This window comes from Alligator sinensis, unplaced genomic scaffold (genome assembly GCF_000455745.1).
Source record: "Alligator sinensis unplaced genomic scaffold, ASM45574v1 scaffold476_1, whole genome shotgun sequence".
Taxonomy (NCBI): Eukaryota; Metazoa; Chordata; order Crocodylia; family Alligatoridae; genus Alligator; species Alligator sinensis.
In genome coordinates, this window is record NW_005842444.1 from 856568 (window position 1) to 883531 (window position 26964).

Sequence of the window (26964 nt, forward strand, 5' to 3'; positions counted from 1 at the left end):
CCCCCCCCCCGCCGGTCCTGGCTCGGCGATCAGCCACTGGGGGGCCCCGGGTGTCCCCCCCCCCAGGCCCAGGAGGTACCAGTTGGCCAGCCGGGGGGCAGGGGTCCCCTGCGCACTCCATGGTGGACCCGGGGCCTGGGGGAAATGCTTCTGGTCCACTTCCAGGTCCTCCACCAAGCGCACTGGGGACCCCCCACCTATGCTCCCATGGGATGCTCCATCTGTCCCACTATCGCAGTGTTCATGAGCTGCCTGGTACCTTGAGGTATGTAGAAAAAACATTTAAAGCTGTGTGTGTCTGAATTATCGAATCTCTCCGAATTGATTCGGAGGGTTCCGATTCGATTCCTAATTCAATTCGGATTCGGAGATTCGGCCACTGAATCAGGCCAAATCTCTACCAGATCGAATCAGTGACCAAAATGTCACACAGCCCTAATGAGTACAGAACATAAGCATCAGCCAAGATTTGACTATTACTTCGAATGTTAGTCTACATTACCTTTTCCCTATACAATTTTTAAAACAATCATCTGCATACTACATACAGCTTCTCTTTCCTCAGAGGTTGTATTCTGTACAGACTTACATGTCTACTCATATTGTAATATTAATAGAAGGCAGAGTAGGAGAGCACCTTAAAGACTACCTTGTTCAGAAACGCTTAATATTGATGAAAATCTTTTAAAACACTGTAGTCCATCTGACTAATAATGTGCCAAAACCATAAACATTTTTATTAAAAACAAGTAAAGAACTGCTTACCTGACAAGCTGCTGACAAATCTGACATCCTGGAACACATCTAAGAAAAAAACCCAAACTTGTATTTTAAATTTTTAAACATTTATAGTGCCTACAGAAGATAACTTAAAAAAAATATATTATCAATATAGAAAATGTGTGACTAGCTTTCCATCAAACACATTTATTTTCAATTTTTCTTACTGTGCAGTTTCTTAAGATTAACATATTTATGGTATAGAAAAAATAAAGATTATACTTTTGTACTTTGTGGCTTAACATATAGGCAACTTTCAATAAAATAAAACTTAAATTAAAAATAATTTGCACGTATGCCCACTAAAAAGTACAATGTATAATACTGAACACTGAAAAGAGTGTGATAGTAAAGTGAAGTATACAAGCAAGCTATAAGTTTTTGTTTTGCCATCTTTGGAGGCTACATTCAAACAAATTTTTCTGAATATTTTATTTTCAACGTAAGTAGCTGTAAAGGTAGTGGTTTTTTTTTAATGACATATACAACAGGCTAAACAAAATAACTTCAACAAAACAGCCAAAACATGGTTTCCTTACATTTTACTCCCTTATGCATATTTCAGGAACTACAGTAAAATATTTTTTAAAAGTCCAAAGGAGAATTAATCAATTGGCCAAACGTGGAAATTCACTTATATAATAAACTTTGAGACAAGTGCTGAACGATCATTTTGTTCCTTCTGAAATGCTCTGGAAATTTTAACAACTTCCTAATTACACTGCTTACATTTGCAAACTTTCCATGTGCCTCAATCCTATCATGGTAATAAATTCTAAAAGCTTCCCAGGGTCCTATGGTTCCAAGGAATGTGATGAATAATTTGCAATGCATTTCACAGACTGAAGTATTTAGTCAGTCAGTTTCCTTTATTCGACTTGAATATTCCAGGAAATAAAATTCATGATGCTGGGGATCCTGTACAGCATATTATTATAGACTGTCACTAGTATTAGAAATAACAGATATTTTACATTTACTTTTTGGAAGAAATTGCCATATAACATGATGTAACAAAAGATTTAATCTATTCACTGTTCAGAATGTAATGGCCATGTAAGTCAGCAAGATGCTAGAAACAAAGTTCACAATGAGTTAAGCTCTTTTAAGAACCCATCTGTCTTTATGGCATTCCACACCTGCAAGTCTCACAAAAGATGTTCCAGATGTGACACAACCTTTTCAGCTGAAAGTTTTTTAGTTTCACATATCTTGTTTAGATATTATTAGAGATCAAGTTAAAAAGCATTGATGTTATTGTTTTATATGCCCCAAATCATACCTTTTCACATCCAAATGTTTTCTTGAATATGATTGGGCTTTAAAAATATTTTCATCATAATTAATTCCCATAACACCTCTAGACATTTCATTACCATTTCTGACTTTTCCTTTCATCTTCTCACTTTTGATATTTTTCTCCTAGAGGGTTTGAATGAGGGAAGGATGATATACTTCATGCTACTTTGTGATATCCGAATTGTCTGTTCTGGAAGCAAGCTTTTCTCAGTCTTGGATTCTGTTCAGTTCTTTTTACACTCCTCTCTTCCTTGTTATGTGTTCTCTTTTTTCTACACATAGCTTTCCTTATCACTTGGAGCAACACTGTCAGGTTATTTCTCCCCATCTCCAAGATGCCACATCTTCAGCATGAAAATGCATTCCCTGCAGGCTCTCACACACTATTCTTCTATCAGTCCCTTAAAGTACACTTTTGTAGTGCTTTCTGATTCTTTAGAGGTGTGCAACAAGACATAGCATAGACCATTTCTGCCTGCTACCAGCACCAACAAAGATAAGAAGGTAACATGATCAAATTAGGAAATGTCAGAGGACTTTCACTGAAGTCTGAAAGGTCTCATAAAACTTTAAGCATCAAAACTGAGAAAAATCAGGATTTCCCTTTTACAGATTAAAAGACAATGACATTCATGTTTCAAGAATAGTTAGTTCAATTACCTTCCGTATCAGTAGTTAAATCATATGTGATGAAGTCTTTTATAAATTCTAGTTTACCTGTGGGGGTCCTTTGAAGTTGGTATAATATACACACATTCCCTCTTGGTAAAAGTATTTTCTATCCAGGATTTCTGGGACTGTAAAATAAAGTTATACAAAACACCATCAATTCTATCTTTTAGAGTTACAACAACACAAATGCCAAAAGCAGGTATTAAACTAGGGGTAGACAATTATTTTGGCTGGAGGGCCACTTAATGAGTTTTGGTGACTTGTTCATCTCTCTCTCTGCCTCTGTCTCTCCCCGTCCCTCCAGAACCTGGCTGGAGCTGTAGTTCACCAGGAGCCCTGATGCTCAGCTGTGGACCCAGATGGGGACTTCCGCCATGACAGGTGGGTGGTGGTGTCAGCCTTGGGTGCCGCTGGCAGGTTCCAAGTCTGGGTTTCAGAACCTGCTTGCTACACCCCCAGCTGACACCACCGTTTGCCTGCCACAGTGGAAGTCTCCATCTGGGTCCACAGCTGATGCTGCTGCATCAAGAGCAGAAGCAGTCCCACCCACCCGACCAGTGCAGCAAAAACAGCCCTGACCATCTGCCCAGCAATACACAGCAGCCGGAACCCACTGCCAGATGCAATAAGGTGGCAGCTGCCTGTCTGCCAGCCAGATCAAATCTGTTTGTGGGCCGAATCCAGGCCACAGACCATATTTTGCCCTTCCCTGCATTAAACCAAAGGTGTCACATTTATATAGTCATGGATCAATGTGCATTTTTTCAGACGCTGATAAAGAAAAATGAAGGCTAAGATTTTCAAAAATCAAGTACTGACAATCTCAGTGCTTTGATTTTCACTAAATACTTTCTCTCTGAAAATAAGATCCCTTCTGTGTCTGCTTGGGTACCTAGGTAAGCAGAATCACAAGTCACTTATGAAAATCTAGATATTTTTATTAAGTACATTCTCAAAATTAGAGTTCAGCATGGAACAGTTACTTATTAAGGAGAAACATGATGCAGAGAGAAATACCACCAACTAAAACTGACCAAGTCATTTGTTTGCTGCTGTCAGTATTGAAAGTCACTAAAAGTTGAAAGATTCTGAACTGCAGTGCAATTTAAGTTAAATGAAATCATGCTTTCATTTTTCAGTAGAAGTAAGTGAGATTACAAAGTATGGAATGTTTTTAAGGGTATTCCAAATAGCAAAAATAGTAGGTACTTAATGCTTACATATTAAACATTTCACCTGACAAAAAACATGCACACCTCCACACCCGACACGTAAATAAAGATACATGGACATGTGAGCAAATAGCTAAATGTTATATTCTGAATTAATTCACTAGGAAAATAAGTGAGCAAAGGTTTAACAAAACAGTTTTGGGTATTTTCAGTCTCCATGTTTCATCAATATGATAATAAATTATTCTGAAACAAGTGTAAACTTCAGTCTGTTTCATTATAAACCTACCACTCATTTCTAGTTACAATAAAGTAGCTTAACTGTTGTTCTTTGTCAAAAGGTACATCCTACACTTTTTCACTTGATAAACAATTTAATTAGCATCATCAACAGAGATTGAGGTGAGCTCAAAAGGTGTCTATAAACTTAAAATTAAACTGTTTACTTCCTTAAATGCTCACTGGTTTTGATACTGTCATGATTCTATTTAAGTTGCTTTAAACAATGATGTAACATACTTTACAGATAAAAACATTGCTTTGCCAGACAAACTGCATCATGCCCATTGAATGCTGTTTCAGCTACTTGTTGGGAACGAGATTCAACTTACCAGCACGTCACCAAGTACTTCAGAAACAAAGCTACAATCTGTTTCTTTTATATATATTTCTAGTAAGAGTAGAGAAATGCAGAAGCCTCAGTTAAGTCAGACCATCCTTCAGTTATTGAAATTCTAATACCAAGGAAACTACATATAGCAAATAAATAGAACTGTTAGTTAACTCCTCCTCCTTGACCACCAAGCTACCTTCCCCCTTTTTAAAAATTTCCACCAAAGATGGATCTTTCTACATTATTCTTCACAAAAGCACCCTACACCATGTTTTTTTAGCCGATTTGATTGTGAGCTTGTTGACATAGGAACTACATACTGTATTTATTCACATACCACAGCGGTTTTCAACCTTTTTTAATAAGTGTACTCCCAATGGCTGGAAACAGAGTGGGGAGGGGTGGCAGGGGATGTGCAGCCAGATGCAGAGCAGTGGCAGCACGGGGTGGTGGATGGTGGCCGCCACCACCGCCATGTGCAACATTCCCCTCCCCCCACTTCCGTGTCCAACAGGCCAGGCAGCACCTGTGCAGCCCACAGATGGGCACCACTGCCCTTGCCCCACCCCAGCCCTGTTCCTAGGGAGGTAGCAGCGCAGGGTGGTAGTACTCCATCCTCGACTGCCCACAAGTACCCCCTAGGGCTTTCTCAAGTATCCCCAGGGGTACACATACCCCCGGTTGACAACCCCTAACAAACCACATGCACCCTTTCCCAAAAGCCAGCCCTCCAAAATTTTGGGTGCAAGTCTTAAGCAGAGAGGTAGTTTTCTTTGCTAGAGCAGAATAGAAGCAGAGATGTGGTGCTGCAATAGCTGCCACTTCTCTCTGAACCAGAAAGCAACAGGGTCAAAGTCCACTGTTAACTGTCTCTCAGTCACTGCTGAATTGACAGTAGCTTTTAACTGAGCAGCGAAAAGCTGCTGCCAATTCAGCTGTGGCTGTGAAAGGGTTAATATGGTAGCTTTTTCCTGCAGAGCCAGTGAACTGGCTGTGAGCCAGCAAGCAGCCACATGCAGTTCACTCTGGGCCATGAGAAAAATCTTTTTTTTCTACATTCTGCTTTCCAAAAACAGGGCGAATGTCTTATCTCGGGGCATGTGGAAAACATGGTCCTCTTAGCTGCTGTCCTCGCTGCTGGACATTTCTCCTTCTTCCCCACCTCCAAACACAAATGAGAATACAATATTCTTAAAGCATCCTGTTTGAAATCTGATAGGATCAGAGCCACTACACTGGACAAGCCTAGTTAGTAACCAAATACTCTAAGAAATACATTATCTGGATACAGAATCTGTCAGGCCAATCCACAGGCTCCTCCAGGCTACCACCCTGTCCCCACCCCTTCCTTTCTAAAGCAGCTCTGATAACCGAGAGGGTCAAGGAAGAATGTACTACTTTCAGGATAGATGAGTAAAGGTGTCCATGAAAAGGGGAGGTAGGATGGAAGAGATTAGACCAAAGGAAAATCTGAGGCGATATCACAGAAATGGGGGGGTAGGGACAGAAAAATGGAACTGAGTTAGCAAAAAGTCAGACAGGGTAAAAACCCAAGTAGAAAAAGTGGGCAGAACTGAAATTGAAAAAGTATTAAAAAACAAAGGAAAAAAGAACTAAGACAGACCGACAGAGAGACAAAGAAAGTCTGGGGTTGTTGTTTTCATTGGTTTTGGGGGGGCAGGTTATATTTGGGTTGGCTATATTTTTTAATGGTCCAACAGATTTGGTAAAGATGTTAGGCAAGCTTTTGAGCACTTTGGACCAGTTTGTCCAGTGTCTCTCCTAATTATATACTTGGGCCAATAAAATAATTTTTTTTTTTCAAAAAGCTATCACCAAAAAAACGCTTGTTTCTGACACATTTATTGAACCATCAGTGTTACATCAACACACCAACTCTAAGACACAAAAGAAAAAATATAGGAGCTAAACAAAAAAATTACATGAGAACAGAAGAAAAAAGCCTGCCAAATACTTTCAGCACCTGGGTTGTCCTTCACTTCCTCAGCCTCCCAACAGATGACTATGGCAAGAGAGAATAGGTAAAAAGTAGGGAAGCACCAACAGAGATTCTGGGGGGCAATACCGATAGTCGATTTTTATGGAGGCGTATTGGCCGATACTAATCCGATTTCCAATACACAGCCTAGCTAGCTTGAGGAGCAGTGTCTGGCTAGTAAGTCTGTTGTGGTGGAAGGGGAGGGAGAAGGGAAGGGAAGGGAAGGAGAGGAGGAGATCAAGGCCCCTGCAGTGAGGGAGGAAGGCTGGGGTTGGGGCAGGCACTGCCCAGCCATGGCAGGTGGTCATGGGATGAAGCCATGGCTTGTCCAGGGAGCATTTCCTGCTGCTGCACACACCCTTGCAAGGCATGGGGAGGGAGCGGGGGGAGGGATCTGTGTGAGGCAGGGCAGGCATGAGCCATGGCTGTGTCAGGCTCTTCCCAGCAAGGACTAGGCCAAGCTGTCCTCAGGGCAGGCAGCGGCAGTGCTGGGAGGGGGGCTATAGGGAGGGGCTGCAGCCACCCCAAAATTTTCTATAGCCCCCCCCAAATCCCCCTCCTAGCACCGCTGCTGCCTGCCCTGAGCACAAGCCAGCCAACCCCTGGCCCCAGCCGCAGATGCAGCCTGCCCCGCCCTGCGCAAATCTGGGGGGTTACACCCCCCCATGCCCTCCCAGGGTACATGCAGCAGCAGAAGCCACACCCTTCTCCCTGTGCCCCAACCTACCCCAGCTGAGCAGCACCTGCCCCTGTCCTACTCCCTCCCTCACCACAGAGGCCCTGATCTGCACCCCACATGCCCCTTTCCCTCCCCTCTCCTCTTCCACCACAACAGGTTTACCAGCTGGATGCAGCTCTCCAAGCTGCCGGGCTGTGCTCCTCACTGCCTACATGCTGCGCTGCAGCTGCACGTGTTTAATCGGCCACATCATGCAAAAAAGCCAATTTCCGATAGTCAAATTTCTTTATATTGGTGCTGACCTAATATTGGACCGATGTATTGGTGCACCTCTAGTAAAAAGCCAACCAAGAGGGGTCAGACATCATAAATCAGAGGGGTAGGAGATAAAGTGATGAAACTGCTGGCCCAGGACAAGAAAAGGGCAATGGTGAGCAGATGCTGCCTCATGATAAGGAATAAGGAGATATTTTCTTTGTTGTCAATTCAACTTGTCAAACTTAATTGACAAGAATAATCGGTGGCTCCTTCTGGTTCTTGGGATAAGGGATCAGAAACACAGCAACTTCCCATATGGAAATTTACTGGAACAAACATTCTCTTGATGCTGCTCTGCCGATTCAGACTAAAAAAACAATCCTCATGCTTTACCTTCAACCCAAATGGGCTACGAAAGGAGAGACACCCCCCCGCAACTTTCAGGCCCCATTACAGGTTCAAGTAATTTTACAAGTCTAGTTAGAATTATAATCTTGTTATAGCTCACAAATCCATTCAAATCCCAATCTGACATAGGAAAGCAAGGTGACCTGCAAGTACTTTTGTAATACAGTCTACACAAGAAAAAAACAACCAAACACACACATTAAAAACAATTTACTCATTAGGGCTGAAAAATGGATTAAAATTTAACTGGTTAAGCAACTGGCTGTGAAAATTAACTTAAATTTCTGGATTCTGTTTCAAATCAGTTTAGCAGTATAATTTAAGGTTTGTTTTTTGAAGGTGGGTGGGGCGTTTTTTGAAGTCACCATTTTTCCTGGTAAATTAAAATCGAGAGTGTGTGCATGGATGCATGTGTGTAGGAAAGTTCTGCCTGTAAGGAATACCAATCCTAGTTATTTTTTTCTTTTTCTGGAATGGGTGGTGTCACAACCCAAAGTTGTGGTTTTTTGTTTGTGTGCGCTTCGGCACTGCTAAATTATGTTCCCGCCAAATTGCAGCTTTTTTGCACGGTAGAGTTTTCTGCTGCAATAAGAGAACCCGCGTGCAAAAGAGTATTTCCCGCCGTTTGTAGCCTTCTTTGCATGGTGCATTTCTTTTGCATCATAGTGATGCACGGTGCAAAGGAGTTCCCGCCATTTGTATTTAGATTCGTGCCACATTATTGGCCTGTTCTAAATGTAGGCATACGTGGCGGCTAGCTATTGGCTTGCTAGCCGTACAAAAGGCTTGGGTAGTTTCCGCCCAAGTCGGAGAGAGAGGAAACCTGGAGAGAGACAGAACTCGCCAGGAGGAGGAGACTTCGCGCTGTGTGAAGATCTCCAAGCGATGTGGACCCTTGCGGACCCAACGCACCTTTCTTAAGCAGGCAACGGAGGTCTGTTTAGCTTCTAGCCTCTCCCCGTCACCAAGCGCAATCCTAGACGTATCCCTATCCTATATACCCAATTTTCGAACCCACGGAGTCTTAACAGCTCCGGGGGACCTGGGAACCGAACAGAACCCACGGAGATTCAGCCACTCCGTGAGGAAAGAATTGCCGAACCCGCGGAACCTAAACCACTCTGGGGTCAAAGAACCGAGTTTGTCAGAGTCCTCCAACGAGGATTCAAGCGGAGCTGCGCCTGGAAAGCTGTCCAGCCTACACCGCGACCACCTTGGGTGTGAGTAAATAATCTTTTCAATCAACCATTACGCCTCCGTAACTGATTCTAGCTCGCGCGTACCTTACTGCCCCGCGGTTTTCTTCAGCCCCGCGTGCCCGGGCTGCTGGCCACAGTCCGCATGCGCAAAGACGGGCCCGGCTCGCACATGGCGAGGATGGGATCGGGAGCCGGCCCGCACAGGTGGTAGACATAGTAGCAACAAGAGGAAGTCACTTCTAGAAAATTTGTCAATGGTTCACTATGGTATTGCTATTAACCAGAAAAATATGAACTGTGAAATACAAAATACATTTGCATACTTTAAAGTAATATTTTTTACATTTTACTCCAAATTTTATTTCCTTTCATTTTGAGTTTGCAACATAGTAAAACAACTGAAAGAGCATGGAGAGTTAATGAATCTGATGTTTCCAGAGTACCATCTCTTTCTTTGTTTGAGAAAACACTCATTCACTGCAACTATTAGCAAGACTGACTTCCACTGATACTCAGCACTTTTTATCTAAAAGTAGAAAATTTATATCTGAAAATCCTTCCAAAAAAAAAAAAAAAATGTTTTTAAATAAGATCTCACACGCCCAAGGTAAACACCATTATTTCACAATAGACAAGGTTTGAAGTGAGCATGTTTTAGTGCTACCATACAAAAAAAAAAATGTTACATCTTTTGAGAAAATAAGATTATTATGACAGCCCAATTCCCAATCCTCTAATCACACTGTTTTGCAACTTAAATCAGAATTTTGAAATGTACTGAGTATTTGCCAAGGAATTTCAAAAGACATTATGAGCCTTCAGCATGTTTTATTTAATATTAATACTAAATCTGAATTCTCTGATTCACTAAACTAATACAGGTATCTTCACACCATGAAATTCATTAAAAAATGTTAAGCACTCTCAGAAAATTAGAATTTTCTAAAAGCATTTCACAAACTATGACAAAAAAGTGTCATTAATTAACTTATAAATGCTACCTAGGAAATCTCAAATCTCAACAAGTCTTAGCTGAATGTAGTTCATATAACAGTATTTCAAGACTAGAAAAATGTGTTTCATTGTCAAGCAAGAACTGTTTTTTCCAGAAGGTAAATTATTTTTTTTTTTTTTTTTACAGTTAATCCAAGTTCCACAATGGCTGCTTTAGTGCTAGGAATTTTTGCTATTAGCAATAAAATTAGATTTCAAGATAGCAATAAATACCAAAAGAAGTATTCTACAATACCTGATCAAGATACCAGGAACTCCTTATTTTACCTTTACCAAAATCCATAGTAGAAACACACTAGCAGGTTCCTTTGCAGAACCAATTTTATAACACGCAGTTAACTTTAATTTAAGGTTTTGAATATAGCAGGTTACAACAACAAGCCACCGCCAAAGTACAGCATGAGATCAGGTCTCAAAAAGAAAAAAAACCAACCAATTTCATTTAACATAATGGTAGAGGCCAACCTGTTTAACACACAAGATTGTGTGTGTCGGGGGGGGGGGGGGGGGAGAAACAGATTAATGAGAAATAGTGTGTGTACAGTGAGAAATAGCAAACAACTCATCTGAACAACTTTCTACACAGGTAACGCTTTTCCTGTTCTACGTGACCTCCTAACAAAAGTTTGCATTAGTATGAAATAAATCTGCCAGAAAGATTTAGTGAACAGCAAATTACACTTATAAATATGCACTTTTAAGACTGCAAAATATTCATTTTATTTATTGCTAGAATGAGATCCTATTTCTGAAATGACTCCCCTTTCATTTGTTAATGGATAATATGCTGTTTCAGACTTCTGAACAGCTATTTCAAAACTGTTAAAAGCTCTTTCCGAATAATGTTAAAAGAACTAAAGAGATTTTCAAGGCATTTATTTTAAAATACACACAATGTACATTTCTTTGGTTAAAAAGCAAATTTATGGCTAATATGAACTGCAATTTTCAGTATGGAATAAAAGACTGTCACACAAAAATCATATAGAGAAAAAATACATAAAATGCAAATGTACTGAGAGGCAACACTAAGGCTTGACTCTTAATTTTTTTTAAATCATTGAATAATATCGGTAATATATTTGATGTTTACACAACTGTATAAGATTAAGTATAAAACCCTGATCCCAAGAGTATTCAAGGGGGTACAGAACTTACTTCCTGTTGACTTCTATTAGCCTATTTATGCTTAAAAATAAGCATCTGCCAAGGGGTCTGAAGCAACAGGGGATAAGGCTGCATTATTAAAGACTTCCTTCGGTGGCATGTCTCAATATTTCAAAATAAAATTGGTGTCAAAAAAAGTTTTTTAGGTTTTCGTTATATAACAACAGTTCGCAATAATTCTGCGAATACATATTGAATTTTTCAAGAACAAGACACAATACAGTCTTCTAAATTGAAAATATAGGCTACTAACAGTGATATTCAAAAGCATTTTAGTAACATAGAACCATAAATACCACTCAATAATACTACTGTTGGAAGAATATATCCATATCAAATTTCAGTTTTCTTGACTTCTTTAAGTCATCTATTGAAAAGTGATGTTGATTACCAACACACCATAAGCTATATCCCTATAAATTTTGTGTTTCGGGTCCACAGTACTCTTGGCATATGGATTTTAATGAGGTCCAAGACTTAAATAACAAGCATTTTAAATGTGAAAGCTTAGTAGAAAAAAAAAAAACTGTACAGAAAATCTTAAGTTTGACTAACAAGTGCAATACAAACTAAAAAGTAGTGAAACATACAATCTATTTTAGAGCAAGAGTCATGGTCCAGAAATTATGCAAGTGTCAAGAATTTTTAGGGGTGATATCTTTATTGGACCAACTATATGGTTGGGATACAGTTAGACAAGCTTTTGAATGCAAGACATTCTTCTTTAGGTCTGAGCAGAACAAGCCAAATACAGCATGGTAAAGAACAGCTTTTGGAGGGGGTCAGAGAAACTGCCAGGAGCAGCAGACACATAATTAGCAAAAAGAAAACAAGCTGATCAAAAGGGAGGAGGCATCATTCTCACCTTTCATGTGCGGAAAAAATTCAGGAGTCAGGAAAATTATAATGTGCTATACAACGTATCAATGTTTTGTCTTTAATTTCTTAGTTTCCAGCCTGCTTATGCATTTTTATTCACCTTCTAAAGATGTAGCTAGATTTCTCTCTAGCATGATCATAGTATGGTCAGGGAGCAAGTTGTTGTTCTTTGAGAAATGTGCTTCTAATGGTGCGAGTGTTTTTTTTTTTCCACAAGAGCTCATTCTGGCATAAAGTTACTGTTTAGTTTCACCTATGCAGTTGTCATGGGGACCCTTGGTGTATTGGATCAGGTATATCACCTTTTGGGAAAAAGCATAGGTAGGAACCATGGATTCTGATGGTTTTGTTATGGAGGCTGCTGATAGTAATGGCAGAGGAGATGTGCTGACAAGTAAAGCATTTCTTGCCAAAGCAAGGCCGTGTCCCACAATGTCTTCTGGGCAGTGGGAAGTTTGCTTCAGATGATAAGATGGGTTAAGGTTAGGGAGCATTTTGAAAACCAGGAACAGAGGTGTTGGGAATATTTCTCTCAAGGTCTGGTCTTTGTCCAGTATAGGCTGTAGTTTGATGATTCTTCTGATTCTTCCAGCGTGGGGTGGTAGATGACCACGAGAGGTGTGCAGTTGCAGGTGTATTGTAGCAGGATACTCTGGGGTATCTGGATAGCTCTTTCAAATGTATGGTCTATTTCTCTATGGGAGTGTCCTTGCATTAAAGGCAGATTTTAGGCTGGCCAGTCAGGCATCACAAGTATTTTCCTCAAAGCAGATGTTGTGGTATCTGAGGGCCTGACTGTAGATCACAGCTTTTTTCCTGTGCTTGGGGATGATTAATAATAATATAATACAAAAATATAAAAAGTAGAGAGACGCACACATTTCTTGCAGAGCAATCACTCCCCCTCTGTCCTCACTATCCTCATACTCAAGGGAAATTGACCTAACATCTACAAAAGACAAACTTGGGACAAAATTCATAAGCTAGCTGGACATTAAGAACCAAGGACAAAACACTGATAGGAGTACTTAGTAATTATTTTCCAGACTCCTGAATTTTTTCCACACATGAAAGGTGAGAATGACCCCTCCTCCCTTTTGATAAGCCTTGATCTTCCAGTAATTTTTTTTTCTTTGACTAATTATGTGTCTGCCACTCCTGGCAGTTTCTCTCAACCCCTCCTAAAACTGGTTCTTTACCATGCTGCGTTTGAATTGCTCTGCTCAGACCTGAAGAAGGCTGCCTTGCATTCAAAAGCTTATCTAACTATATCTCAACCACACAGTTGGTCCAATAAAAGATATCATCTTAAGAAATCTTTAGTCTATTTTAGGAATTAAATACCAGAACAGGATAACTAGCAAAATCAAATTTAAGAATCCATTTCAAATTACTCCTTTAAATTGTGATCTTTTAAACCCCAGGGTTTCAGAAGGTCCCATTTGCAGAGAATGGGGGTTCAGAATTTGGAGGATGAAACAACAGCAAGGACAAGTGTTGACTAAACATCCAAATTCACTAACCAATTTATATAATCTTGCCCACAAAGGATTCTGAGCCTGGTGTTTCCATAGAAAAAAATCACAGGATCCCCTATTTTACATAAATTCCTCCTTTGAAATAGTTGCTATCTTGTATAAACCCCAACTCTTAAAAAACATCACATTTCTCATTGCAAGATAAAGTGCATTTTGGGGCTTGTATCCTCCAGGAATCACTAAAATGAGTCGCACGACTGCTCGATTACACAGTCGAATAAATTCACAATTTTATCGTAGACTCTGGCAGCAACATTTAAACACATGCCCTAATATTTATATCCAAAAAGAAAGAAAACAGAACGCAGAAGTGTTAATCTTGTTTTGTAGGTTTTTTCCCTTGCCGGTAACATTTTCATGGGACAACAATGAATTCTGTATATATTTTACATGTACTTTCATTCTGTTCACCTAAGCATATATGTAATAATAAAAATCTCCTTGGAAAACAGTAGCCTCTAAAACCTATCAGTCCACTCTATCTTGAGGTTTACTTGCATGATGACCCCCAACACAGAAATCACCCTGCACTGTTCAAGCCCAGCATTTTGTTTCTGCAAGGCACCTGCAGACCAGCTCGTTTTTGGATGGCAAGTCTCTGTAGCATGTGCTCTGCAAGGTGGGAAATCCTTCATCACTATAAGCCTGGCAGCAGAGAACAACATTGAAAAACCTACTACTTGCATGCAAAAAGACATCCATGGTATTCATGCTTTGCACCTCCATATATTCATTTGAAGTTTGAATGCAAGCTCAACTCCTGCACCCTCCCTACAACTTTACAAAATGAATTTGTTCCTGGGCAGAGGACAACCATAGATAATTTCAGCAATGAAATATCTGAATGACTGAAAACAGGGTCTAATGGATTTGTAGTATGACTTCTGCAGTCATAACCATGTATGAACTAGTTTTTTTACATGTTAATCTTCTACAACTGATTATTGCAAAGTAAAATGTATCTGTCCTATAAGGTAATTTTAATAAAATGCTGATCATCAAGATTATCTTTTAGTTTGACTGTTCCTGACAAGAAGAATTCACTACAAATTTATTTCCAAGAGGTTGCCTAATTAAACAAAAAAGAAAAAAAAGCAGTTCAGTAGTCAGACATATGCTACCATCATGGGACTAAATCATGATCCCTACCCAACTGACTGTAACATCTCACTGTGCACTGTACTCCTGAAGAAATAACTGGAAGGCAGAAATTCCAAAACAATCTGTATTTCTGTCACCATTTACATACATTTAAAAAAAGGACAGCCAGGATGTGGATGATAGCAGTTAAGTTCATATATGTAAGTAGCTTAATATCCTTACAATTTTTTTCCCTGCAAGATAGTAAGAGAACATAACTATATCTTACTCATTGTAAGGATTGAGCAAGACATTAAAAGTATTCAGAGTACTTGAACAGAAACAGAACAAGAATCCTACAGTCTGGAAAAATCAAGGCTTAATACAATTTAACTTCAAAGTGGCCCATGCATGTACGCCAACACGAGATGAACTATTTTAAGCCATCTTAAATTAGGGACAAGGTATTTGAAAGAGAGGTTTATGTATACACATTTCCCATGGAAAATTCAAACCTTTTATACTTCATTCTAGCCTGCAAAATACAATTCATTTTCAGAAGGAAAACAAGCAGCTGGGAGAGGGTAGAGAGAGTGGGGGTATGAGGGGGTTGGAAATGATGGGGAGGTTAGGAAGAAAGGAATAGTAGGAGGTTTGACACTATACATTTGCTAAAGTTTGTTTTAAAGTCTTGGCTCCAGCAAACCCCGACGAACATTTGATTCACTTGCTTTCTGTGCAATTTAAAATTACATACCTCTGTAATTACCAGTTTTTCAGACAGAACAGAAAACAGAAAGAAAACAAAATAAAACAACAAAAGAGAGAGAGAGTTTAGTATTACAAACTATATTAAAAAAAAAATCTCTCTGAATTCCCTGTTGAAGGAAAGAAGTGTTCAAAAAGCACCCAAAAATATGCACCAAGGAATGAATCTGTTCTTGGTTCATATCAGTGAAAATACCATGAAATCTGACAAAAACATGTTAACAAGAAATCACTTTTTTTAAATCAACAAATCCCTTTTGCTTTTACAAAAAATGTATATGGATATTTGTAATACCTAAAGAAAAAAACCCAAAGCAAAAAAAAAAAAAAAAAAGACAAAGACAACTCCTATGCAGATCCATAGCAAAGCTTCAACAGAAAGAAAATAAATAATTCACATAATAAAAAAATCCAGATATGGACTCATTTAAAGTATCATGCAATGAAAATAAAGTCAGTTGTCATTTTCCTTAATAAAAGATTATGAAATGGGCAAGTGTTAAGGATGACGTTGTGGAATCAGAAAAAATATATGCCTTAAACTTTGATTATTTTAGTTATAAGATGACATAACCGCTTTGTGGAGAATTGCTGGCTCTGTATAGTAGAACAGATAAGAGAAAGTGTTTGTTCTTTGTAACTCCTCTGCAACTGCTTCGCTCACCGCGACCTTGAAGATAGCAAAAAAGTATGTACAAATCTGATTTCCAGGTGCAAGAAGGAGGTTTGTGAACTAACCTCGCCTCCCCCATTAGTTCCCATCCTGATTACAGCAAAGAAATAATGAAGTAATATTATAGCCGCTTTTCATGCTAATTTCACTATATGATCACGAGAGTTGTAAGCAACTGTTAAAAAGTGTATAAGCCTCCTGATTTTGCTCTTGGGGGGGACCCCTTCCAAGTGCTTGGGAAATCCATGTCACTTTGGAATCCCCCCTACAGCTGTAGTTTCTTTTGAATAAAAGCTTCTGCTGACCTGACCCAAAAGTATGCTGCGTGTGTTTCCACGACAACGTATTAGCAGATATTAGAAGCAAACAAATAAGCAAATCCAACATAATGATACGACTTTGCAAATCCAGCTCACATGCAAACTAAAATCAGTATGCTAAGCAAAAGTGAACTTTATCTAATATGCACACACAGAGACACTGTTATGTATCAGGTTTTTCTATACATTTTATATTTTGTTTTATAAATAGCAGTTTACATTTCCACTGCTAGAAATACACATTGCATTACTAGCACAACCACCTCGCACACAACTGTTGATCCGCTCTGCAAAAGGGATGCCAACCTTTCTATGCCCAGTATGAAAAACTCCATCCACCCATCTCTTAACCACAGACCAGACTCATTCCATCCACAGTTCCTTTCAAAACATTTTAAAAGTTTTATAAAAGTCTGCTGATTTGGTAACACGATGCTGGAAGACTTGCACCTTGCCTAGGGACAGACGTTCAAAAAGCCTGAACCTGAAATGATTCAATCTTTGCACGTTAGTCCAACCTGGCTAGGCTGAACTGGTTTGTAACTGTATAGGCATCCCCTCTGGACCAAGGAAACGTTGGCACATGCCTGCAGTGGCAGGCTAGAAGCCGGGGGGATGCTAGAGCAGCCCTCCCTTCCCCTTCTACAGTGCAGAGCTGAGGGGGAGCCTGGCCAGGCCCTGGCAGGACACTCTGATTAGGGAAGGGTCCCTCTCCCTGCACCCCTTGATAACAGAGCATTTAGTTACAGAGCAGGGAGTTACACAGGGAGCTGTCAGCATTTATCAGCCCAACAAACAAAACAAAAGCCTGTCTTCATTAGTTCAAGCTCTTAAACAACTTTTTCCAAGGAAGGAACGAAGGGACATTACCAGCTACCTGTTGATTAGCTCCAAAAAGCCCTAAGCCAACACTGTGCTGTCTGCCTTTGTCCTGTCCCTCACAGGGCAGACTGAAGCCAGCATGTGGTATGCTAGCTAATACTGAGAGGTATCTGTGTAATGCAGAGGGGTGGGGGAATGTTTGAACTGGGGGGGAGGGGGAGGCAGGAGGAAGACAGGCAAACCCTGTTCTTTCTGTAGTCTCTGCTGCAGCTGTAGCCAGGAAGCAGAGGGGAGGGGCCAGTCCTGCTGGGCTGGAGCACAGAGCACAGCCCCACCCAGCAAAGCATCTGGGATTCTGGGGGACTCTGATTTAACTTAAACCAGCAAGGGGTCTGGGACAGACATTGCATAAACTGGTTTGACCCAAATCAGTTAAGTCTGATACTACATTCAATCAGGTTTATCTCAAACTGGTTTCAGCCATTTTCAAACTGGTTTATATACAGTGAACATCTGTTCTGTTACAGGTCTGAACTAGTTTCTGATTGCTTAAACTGGTTTGTGTGTAATGTCTGTCCCTAGCCCTTTTATTTTGGCAGTTATGTTTGTGACACACATTGGTTAAGCTATTGTTAATTCCTTTCTCTGGTAATAGGACCCAGCATATAGTTGATAATTTTTCAGGATTAATTTTGCTGTATATAAACAACTCAAAATAAACAATGCAATGGGTTTGTGTATTAAATTTTCAGGGTTTCCTACCTCCTTCCCACATGCAAAAACAACCCCTGGCCTTGTCTATGAGGGAAAACTTTACTGGTTTAAATTATGAGAAAGTTTGTTCTTAAAAAGTAAGTCATCAACTAGAATCATGGCAAATTTTCATGTGGACGAACTCTTTTTCAAAGAACCCATAGCTCAAGTAGACAGAGATCCTGTTCTGCATAAGAGGAACCAATGCTATGCTGAAGATCCTGTTCTACATTAAACCATTTGCCTAGTTTAACAGCTCTACTTTTATGGGAGCAGAACAGTTGAGCAGGTTGATATTTTTCATATGAAAATATTTTCCGTCAAAAATAGCCTTGTTCACCAAAATAAAAACATTCAAAAATAAGCTAGGTTGTTTATCTTATTAGAAGTCATTATAAGAACAACAAAAATCTGAATAGTAAAACAGATTCAGAAGCACAGCTCAAGCTAAATAACAATTTAACTAAGATCAGTATCTTCAGCATACCAATGGCTCCTTTAACACAAGAAGTAATATTTTTTGAAAGTCTCCTGTTGACAATCCTGTTCTACGTGAAAGTGTTTAGCAGTAAAACTCCTAACCTGTTTCACAAAGATTTTTGTTTTTGACAAAGTAGGTACTATTTTGTCAAGTTCTTTTGTACAATTAACACAACCTTCACTAACCAGATCCATTTACCAGTTTTAGATGCAAGAAGACACTGAGTAAAAAATTCAGGACGACAAATATCACTTGATTTTTATTGAAAGTTATGGATCCTCATTGATGGCAAATTTTTGGCCTAGATTAAAAAACAAAAACAAATGTTGGTATTCTACAGATGATTCAATCTTTACACAGATTACATGAAGTTGTGCAGCAGATGCATGGTGTTTTTCATATAAAGCAAAGGTTTAATACCCACCCAAATACAAAGCAGATGTTACTTCTGCTAAGTCGAGACAAGTATTATTACCATATCCAGAGGTGCCCCAAGCAGGGTGTGGGGCCTGGGGCAAATCAGCCTGTGCAGGGCCCCGCCCCCAGATGCAAGGAAGCTGGCGGTGGATTTGGCGGAGAGGCAGGGTGGCAAGTGGCTGGACGTGAAGTTGGCAGCAGAGTCGCCATGCCGCTCTGCCCAGCTCCACGAGGCCCCCCAAAGTGCAGGGCCCATGGTGGTCACCCCGATTTGCCCCCCACTAGGGACCTGACCATATCAAAATCATCAAATTTCCAATGTTAACCTAAAAATATGCATGCGCTACCTATACAAGGGATAGAGAGAAGTTGATTATTTAAGAGCTTGCTTACATTACCAAGTTCATATTATGTGTTCAGTGGTTTTCAAACCATGTTCTGTGGAACCCTGGATCTCTGCAATAGGTAAACTGGGATTCCACAAAGAGATTGGGATAATGGCAGAGCAAGCCGGGAGGCACCGCCCCACCACTGCTGAGCTGGGTCACCTGGCTCTGCCCAGCTCTGAGAGCTGGGCAGAGCTGGCTGAGAGCTCTGCCCAGCTCTCAGCCAGCTCTCAGGTGTAGGGGTTCTGTGACAGAAGTAATATAAAAAAGGTTCTATGACATTAAGAAGTTGGAAAACCACTGCTTTATAGGGTAACACTCAAGTATGCAGTTTACCAATTTCAGAAAGATAAAAAAAAGCATTGAATGTAAACTGAATTCTGAAATGGACTCTTTTGAATTTGATTTTGAATAAAAGTGTTGAAAGTTAAGTATCCAAAAATTAGATATAGTTACTAATAAGCGTATTTATTCATTTGTTCATTTGGTTTATATGCTGCCCTCCCCCACAAAGGTTCAGGAAAGCTTACAGTAAGAGAATAAAATAATTTCTAAAATAGGAGAATCACAAGGAAACAAAACAACAGGGAGCTAGACTATCAACATAAAAGTAGAAACCCCCCTAAACAATATTGCAGGCTAGGTTTATGTTAAATGCCTTCTCAAATAGAAAGGTCTTATGATGATTCTGGAAGATGTCTAAGGTTGGGCTCTAGCCTCAAGGAGGGAAATTCCAGAGGAGCAACTGCTGCGAGTGACCTCCCACAGGTTTTTACCAAGCAGACCTGGTATATTGGTGGCACTTGCAGGAGGGATGATCTTGGCTGACCTTAGGTTGACATAATTAGTCTCAGAAAACAATTTTCTCTGAAATCAAGTTTTGTTTTCTAACTTACTTTTTTGCACTCAAGATCAATAGTATCTGGAATGATACAAGAACAAAAATAGGAAAAAAGTAAGTTGCTCCTGGTTCTACTTTTGTATATAGTAGATGCTTCTCTTTGGATCACCTAATGTTAAGCTAAAAACAATTAGCCTTCTAAAAATGCATCTGAGGGATTCCTATTGACTTTTCCATTAAGCTGAATATCATAGCCCTTCACAAACTTTTTAAACAATGAAACAAAACAAAAAATGTAGTGCCTCTAGATGCTATACAAAGGAATTAAGACCCAATGAGATTGACACTAAATATTGGGGGGGGATGGGATTCTTTGCTCCAAAGACTTTATAATCTTTATTTTTGACAAAAGCAGATAAAACAAAAGAAAGGCGAGGATCTGGTAACAAAGAAATAAAGTAGGGGTGAACCAATAAAGACTTTCTTGGCCACTACTGATAGCCAAAGATTAACCAACCATATTGGCCAATGCCGATCCAATAACCAATATTCAGTAATAGTGCAAGGCATTTTAAACTACTGACATAAATAAATCTTTTTGTTAATTTGTTTTGCATTTATAAACACACGCATGCGCTTCCTGCCTGCTCTGGCCCTTGCTGAGGAAGGTGGTTACCGCCTTATTCCCATGCAAGTCGTCCCTTTGCCCCACCCACAGCTCCTACCCACTTCCTGCGCAACCTGTGTTGCCACCCTGAGCAGGTGGGACAGACCCTAGTGTGGACAGTGGCACTAGGCACATTTGGAGCCCAGAGCACACTGCTGTGTCAGTGCCAGCAGGTTCCACGCAGCCGAGCTCCTGCATCCACTGCAGAGATGCCGCTTTTGCAAAGGCGCCCGATGCCCAGCAGACTGGGATGTCCCTTGTGAGACACCTTACCTTGCCCCTGTGTAGCCCAACGTCTCCACATCAGCCCCGGTGCTCAGACCCCTGCTGCATGCATAGCATTGCCACGGCAGCAGCAGCAGGAGCACATAACGGTCCCTTTGATCCTAAGCGCAGTGCCCTGCAACTGCTCCCCAGCACCCCTTCCCCTCCTGCTGCCTACCAAGACCTGTAGTTTGCCATGGGCTCAGGCTGATGGTGGGGCATGGGGACTAGACTATGCTCGCCAGGGTGTTTTGGGCATACGGCCATAATTATGGGCTACAACAACCAAAAACACCAAGTAACATCACTTCTCCTTTTATCAGTGCCAGGCCGATAGCCACCTGATATATCAGTGCACCCCTAAAAATAAGTTTTGTACAGCAAATAGTAGCTATGTTTTATTTATCTGTCATTCCTGTAATATCTTCCTTGCCGAGAGCAAGCTGTTTGGCTATACCTTTCACTAACACCTCTCTTTCTGGGCCGCGACATTTATTCTACTATCCTTTGGTAATTCCTTCTGCATATTGTTGCCATATTTCAACAGTCAATGTCCTTTTTCAAAACACACTTCTTTAATGAAACATATTCATAAGTTAACTAAAACAAATCTTAACCATCGTGATGTGCACTATCCCTCACAAGCACCTCTTAGTTTGCATCATCATCACCTCTCCACTCCCATGAAGGTATTTGCACAGTATATTTCATCCTAGTCTTATTTTCAGCTTCCACTTTTGTAAACGGAACACACATCTGATTCATGCACTTTATCCATTACCACAGACTAGAACCAGAGGTATAAATTGTAGTGATCAGTAACATTTCTGTCTGACCAATAGAAATCAAGGTTATATTGGGATGTTCCATTTAAGAGGTTTTGTAATGTCCAGGGATCCTGGTTTTCCTTGATAAAAGAAATTGCAAATTCTCTAATTAAAAATTGCAAAATCTCCGATTAGAACCCCCAAATCCATAATTAAAATGAAAGGTCACTATATATGCACGCACACACACACGCACGCAGACAGAGGCAGACAAGGTTATTTGGGTGAATCTGATATATTTTATTAGACCAACTTAAATGGGTGGAAAAAAAAATTTTGGCAAGCTTTGGGGCTTAAAAAACCTTTGTCAGGGGTGCGCAGGCAGCAGATCGCGGCTCTGCCCCAACTCCTTGCAGCGGTAACAGCATGGTCCCAATCCAAGGCAGAGCCATGATCTGCTGCCTGCACGCTCCTGCCCAGAGCGTGCAGGCTGCAGATCATGATTGTGCCCAGGCACCAGACCAAGCTGCCCCACCACAAGATCCCAGAGGCTCCTGAGCAGCCCCCTGCCCTGCCATGCACCCTGCCAGCACAGTGGCTGGGGTCTCCATTGAGACCACCCCCAGCCATGTGGGCAGGGGCTGCTGGGAACTGGAGTCCAACTGCTGGCCAGATCTGCCATTGTGTCCACCCCTGCTCTATAGCAACTCTTGTTCTTTGAGATGTAGTCAGGGTGGATCCCAATATATGGGCATACACATCTCATGCTTGCAAACCCCAAAATCTTCTGAACTATGTTTATTAGACTAGGTATGTATCCCATACAACAGCATCGAGGACAAAGAATACAAAGCAAGAATGAAAGTCATTCACATATTACAACATGCTTTAAGGCTAAATTGGTAAAAGGAGCCCTCAACAAGGAGTCTAAAGAGGTGGGTCATAAGAACTGAGTGAGGTCCATGACGAGGTAGTTTCTTCAAGTGATGGTTAAAGCATGCATCAGCAAGCTGCACTTTGGGCATAATGCTTGATAATTCATGGTCCAAAACCATGGGAAGAAAGTCCCAACGAAGTTTAGCTTCTTTGGATTTTTTCAGCCGCTATAACCTTTCCCAGGCCTCCTGAAGATGAGCGACTTTAGAGTAAGATAGGCATAAAACTGTTCAAAGTCCCTGGATGGGACCTCAAACCATTTTCCCATACCCACTGCAATACTGATAAGCAAAGCAGAGTGTGCCAAAGACATTTGGCAGTATTCATTAAGCTCTCATTTACTAGCAGGACAGTATAAGAAAGCCCATAGCTGCTCTACCTTTTACATCCTCACACAGGAAAAAAAAAAAAAGAAAAATTTAAAAATAGAAGGCAGCACAGAGTACATATACAACAAAGGATATAAAATTTGTAAGAGTCCAAACTCAGGCACGGTAGGTACATATGTACCATGGATAGATACATACTTAAAAGAACAAACATTTATTTATAACTTTTTTCTGGAAATCTATCATAAACAATACACTACCATGAGTTTAGCCTCCCGAAAACTTCTATAAAAGAAACTACACACTGATTTTTACATTTCTCCGTCGCCCCCATGATGGAACAGTCAAATCTTCCTAAAAGCAGGTTTTTCCATCTGAATCCCACATACTCAAAACTTCAGGGTTTAATTTTTAAAAAGAGATGGCATGGTGCTTTGTGGTTTTAATCTTAACTATTTTTCAGATATTTCATAAACCACATGCTTTACAGCACCATCTTAAATCTTGACACTACACTGCTTCCTAAAAGCAGTGTAAAAAAATCAAGTTAAAGAATTATCTTTAATATTAGTTAAAATCTTTAATATTAGTTCTGCACATATGGCTTGAGTTTCAGAAGTGGTTTACAGAGTGATTCAAATACAAAGAGTTAGAGTACTAAAGGAACACTGTCAATTTTCTTAAACGGCTACAGTAACTCAGTTCAACTTTAAAAACAACAAAGTAGTTACAACATAGGGTGGCTGACCTGTGACACATGCTACAGGTGGCATGGGCATCCTCTGTTTGTGGCACAGAGCAAATTAGATAGGGAGCAGAAAGCAAAAGCAGCAGATCGGGGAGGGTAAGGGGATGGGGCACCTGGGCATAATGCAGGGCTTAATTTGTGGCATGCTTGCAAAAGGCCCCTGTTGTTACAGTAGATGCTAAGGTACTAGAATGACAGGCAACAGTATACGCAGGGCTGCCCAATTTCCAAGCAGCCAGTGGTCACATGCTGAGGGTTGCCAACTAGGGTTCCCACCCATCCTTAATTGGGCAGGATAGTCCTGAAACATAAATACAGGTTTCCCTTGCTTTTTGAAGGTTCTGTATGTGGGAATTCACTCTTATGCAATGACTTTCTTTATACCAAAAATTCATTACATGCGAGGTAAATTCACTCTTATGAGGTCAGTGTGGTGAAAGCCTGCAATTGGCTGCTTTGTGTGGTGCATTGTGGGAGTGATGCACACCAAAATATGGTCTCGTGTGCGCAGAGCCATCCGGGGCGTGGGGGGCGGGAAAATCAGGGCAACGGCCCCGGGCCCTGTGCTTTGAGGGGCCCCATGGAACCAGGCAGAGGAGCAGCAGCAGTGCAGACCTGGGCAGAGTGGCAGCTTCACATCCAGTCACTCATTACCCCCACCCCCACCAGTGCAGCAGTTTCTTCAGGTCCAGAGCCCATAGGAGTGGGGTCAGGGCCCCACATGGGCTGATTTGTGTGGATTGGGTCGCCTCTGTCCGTGTGGATCTGTGCTCTTCACTTGTTGTCTGCAACACACGTTTCTGTACTTGCCATCCCCATTATGATAGTGCCCTGTGCTTGTGTGTACTGTCTGCTGTCGGCAAGTACCGCAGTTGTCTTGTAAAAGTGGTAGAAATGGGTCTGGGGGTCAGCGCAGTCAAGGTATTGGACTGTATCCCTATTTGTTACATTGTAAAGTGGGTTCCCTTTAGGTGAAGTTGAGTTATGTGCTGTTTTCCAGGAAAGCATGTACAGCATAAAGCAAGGGAAACCTGTATCAAGTCATGGTGATCTCAGGCTGAAGGACTCCATGACAGCATTTGTCCCAGAATCCCCTTGCCACACTCAACTATGGTTCTAGTATCATGTGCAGGGATCCAGGTTTTCTGTTTCCTGTAGAAAAATGTGGATTAACTCCTTTGAAGGAGAAAACCATGGGAAACCTTGTAGACATATATGTGGCCAGCAATACAGGCCCAGGCAGTAGTGGAAAGCAGCGCCCCCAGCTTCCTGCAGGTAAGGCCATAGGGTGGGGCATAGTGAGGGAAGAGATTGGGCAAAGTTGGCAGCTGGGATTAGAGGCACTGCCCAGCCAAGGTGGTGCCCAGGGCCCGAATGGGAATGTGTGGCTACAGGGCCCAGCCAGGGAGTGTGACAGAGCCACAGGTGGCTCACCTGGGGCAGGGGAGTGACCAAGGGCTGGTTCCCCACCATAATGCACATTCCCAGGGAGGGGGGACATGGGGAGACATGTCACCCCAGATTTTTGAGGGGCAGAGGAAGATGCACATACTGCATAGCTTGCACCAGTGGGGACTGCACCAGGGCCATGTTCCCCTCCCTCCCCACCCCATGGCCACACAACAAATAGATGAATCCCCACAAAATCTCTGCACCATATGCCCACGACCCCCCTCACCACACACCTGCAAACCCCACAGTGCACCACAAAACCCAAGACTACCCCTAGCCCACTAAACTGCACAGCTGCAACCCTCTGTCCACTGCTGCACTATGCACTGCCCACAGGCCCCCACTGCTGCATTATGCACTCCACTACTGCAGCATACAGCTGCACACCCCTAAGCCACCCCACCCCCTGATGCACCACATGCCCCAGACTCACCCACAGCTTACCATGCTACTGCACTACCCTGCCCTCTAGCATAGGGGCCAAAACAGCAGCCAGAGAAGGGAGCAGGAGTACAAAGACTCTGGCTGCTATTGACCAATGGGGAAAGTGGCAACTAGACAGGAGACTGGGGACCATGATTTAAATGTCTGCAGGCTGCATACAGCCCATGGGCTGCTACTTGGATAGCAATGGCATAATATACAACTATAGGTAAGATCAAATAATTAATAAGAGAAATTATTAGGTTAGGCTCCCATGTCATTGTGCCAGCCTACCAAGACCAGAGTTCTACATTTCTCATACTAGTGCACAATCCTTACCAAAGTTTCAAGTGGAACACAATATTTTCTCTCTCCTATAGCAAACTGGCTATTTTATCCACTTCTAGAATTATTTTTATTTTAAAACAATAAAATGTAAAATTTAAGAAAATATAAAGTGGGTAATTATTGGCTATGCTAGACATACAAATGGTCACTGAAGTGTTTTTGAAAATGCCATCTTTTGTTTCCCAAAAAGATAACCAACAGCTGGTTTGGCCAATGTCTTCATCTTTATTGGTTTCTCATAAGACAGCCTATTACTTAAAAATCTAGATATAGAAGAAAGAATTTGCCTGACTGTCATGATTTGTAACTGGCTTTGGAAATGTACTTAAATTTTACTTTCCCCTGGAAGTTGGGCCTCTAATCCCATTAGCAGCTTTTCAAGGTCTCACATAAAGTCTTGTCCATGTTTCCTTGGAGACTACTATAAAAGGTTTATAGTTTACCATGAACCTTTAAAATTATGAACTGCAAGAGTAAAGGTAGGCAATTATTTGAGCTGGGGGGCCACTTAGGGAGTTTTGGTGAGCTGTTGCAGGCTGGGTCACTCTCCCCCTCCCCCCCATTAACAACTCACCAAAGCTCCATAAAATGGTAGATTACTAGACTGGCCTGGGTGCACTGGACAAAGCAATAGAACCAGCCACATGTACCACAGCCCAGGCTGCCCCCTGTGCCTGGCAGGGTCAACGGACCCACTGTGGGCTGGATAAAATCCCTTGGTGAGCCAGATCCAGCCTGTGGGCCATATCTGCCCAGCCCTGAGTAAGAGCCACATGATGCATCTCATATTTCATGGAAGCTTAATGCCATTC

General features: G+C 41.3%; 1 protein-coding gene across 2 annotated transcripts in view; it reads right to left on the reverse strand.

Moving 5' to 3' along the window:
- LOC102369062 (transient receptor potential cation channel subfamily M member 7-like) overlaps positions 1–26964 on the reverse strand; it is a 57848-nt gene that overhangs the window by 12013 nt on the left and 18871 nt on the right. For both annotated transcript variants that reach the window (XR_001358582.2, XM_006030410.3), the window contains exons 2-3: positions 2797–2876; positions 766–804 (exon numbers count right to left, since the gene is read on the reverse strand). The gene's annotated coding sequence lies outside the window, so the exon portion shown is untranslated. The remainder of the gene's footprint in view (positions 1–765; positions 805–2796; positions 2877–26964) is intronic.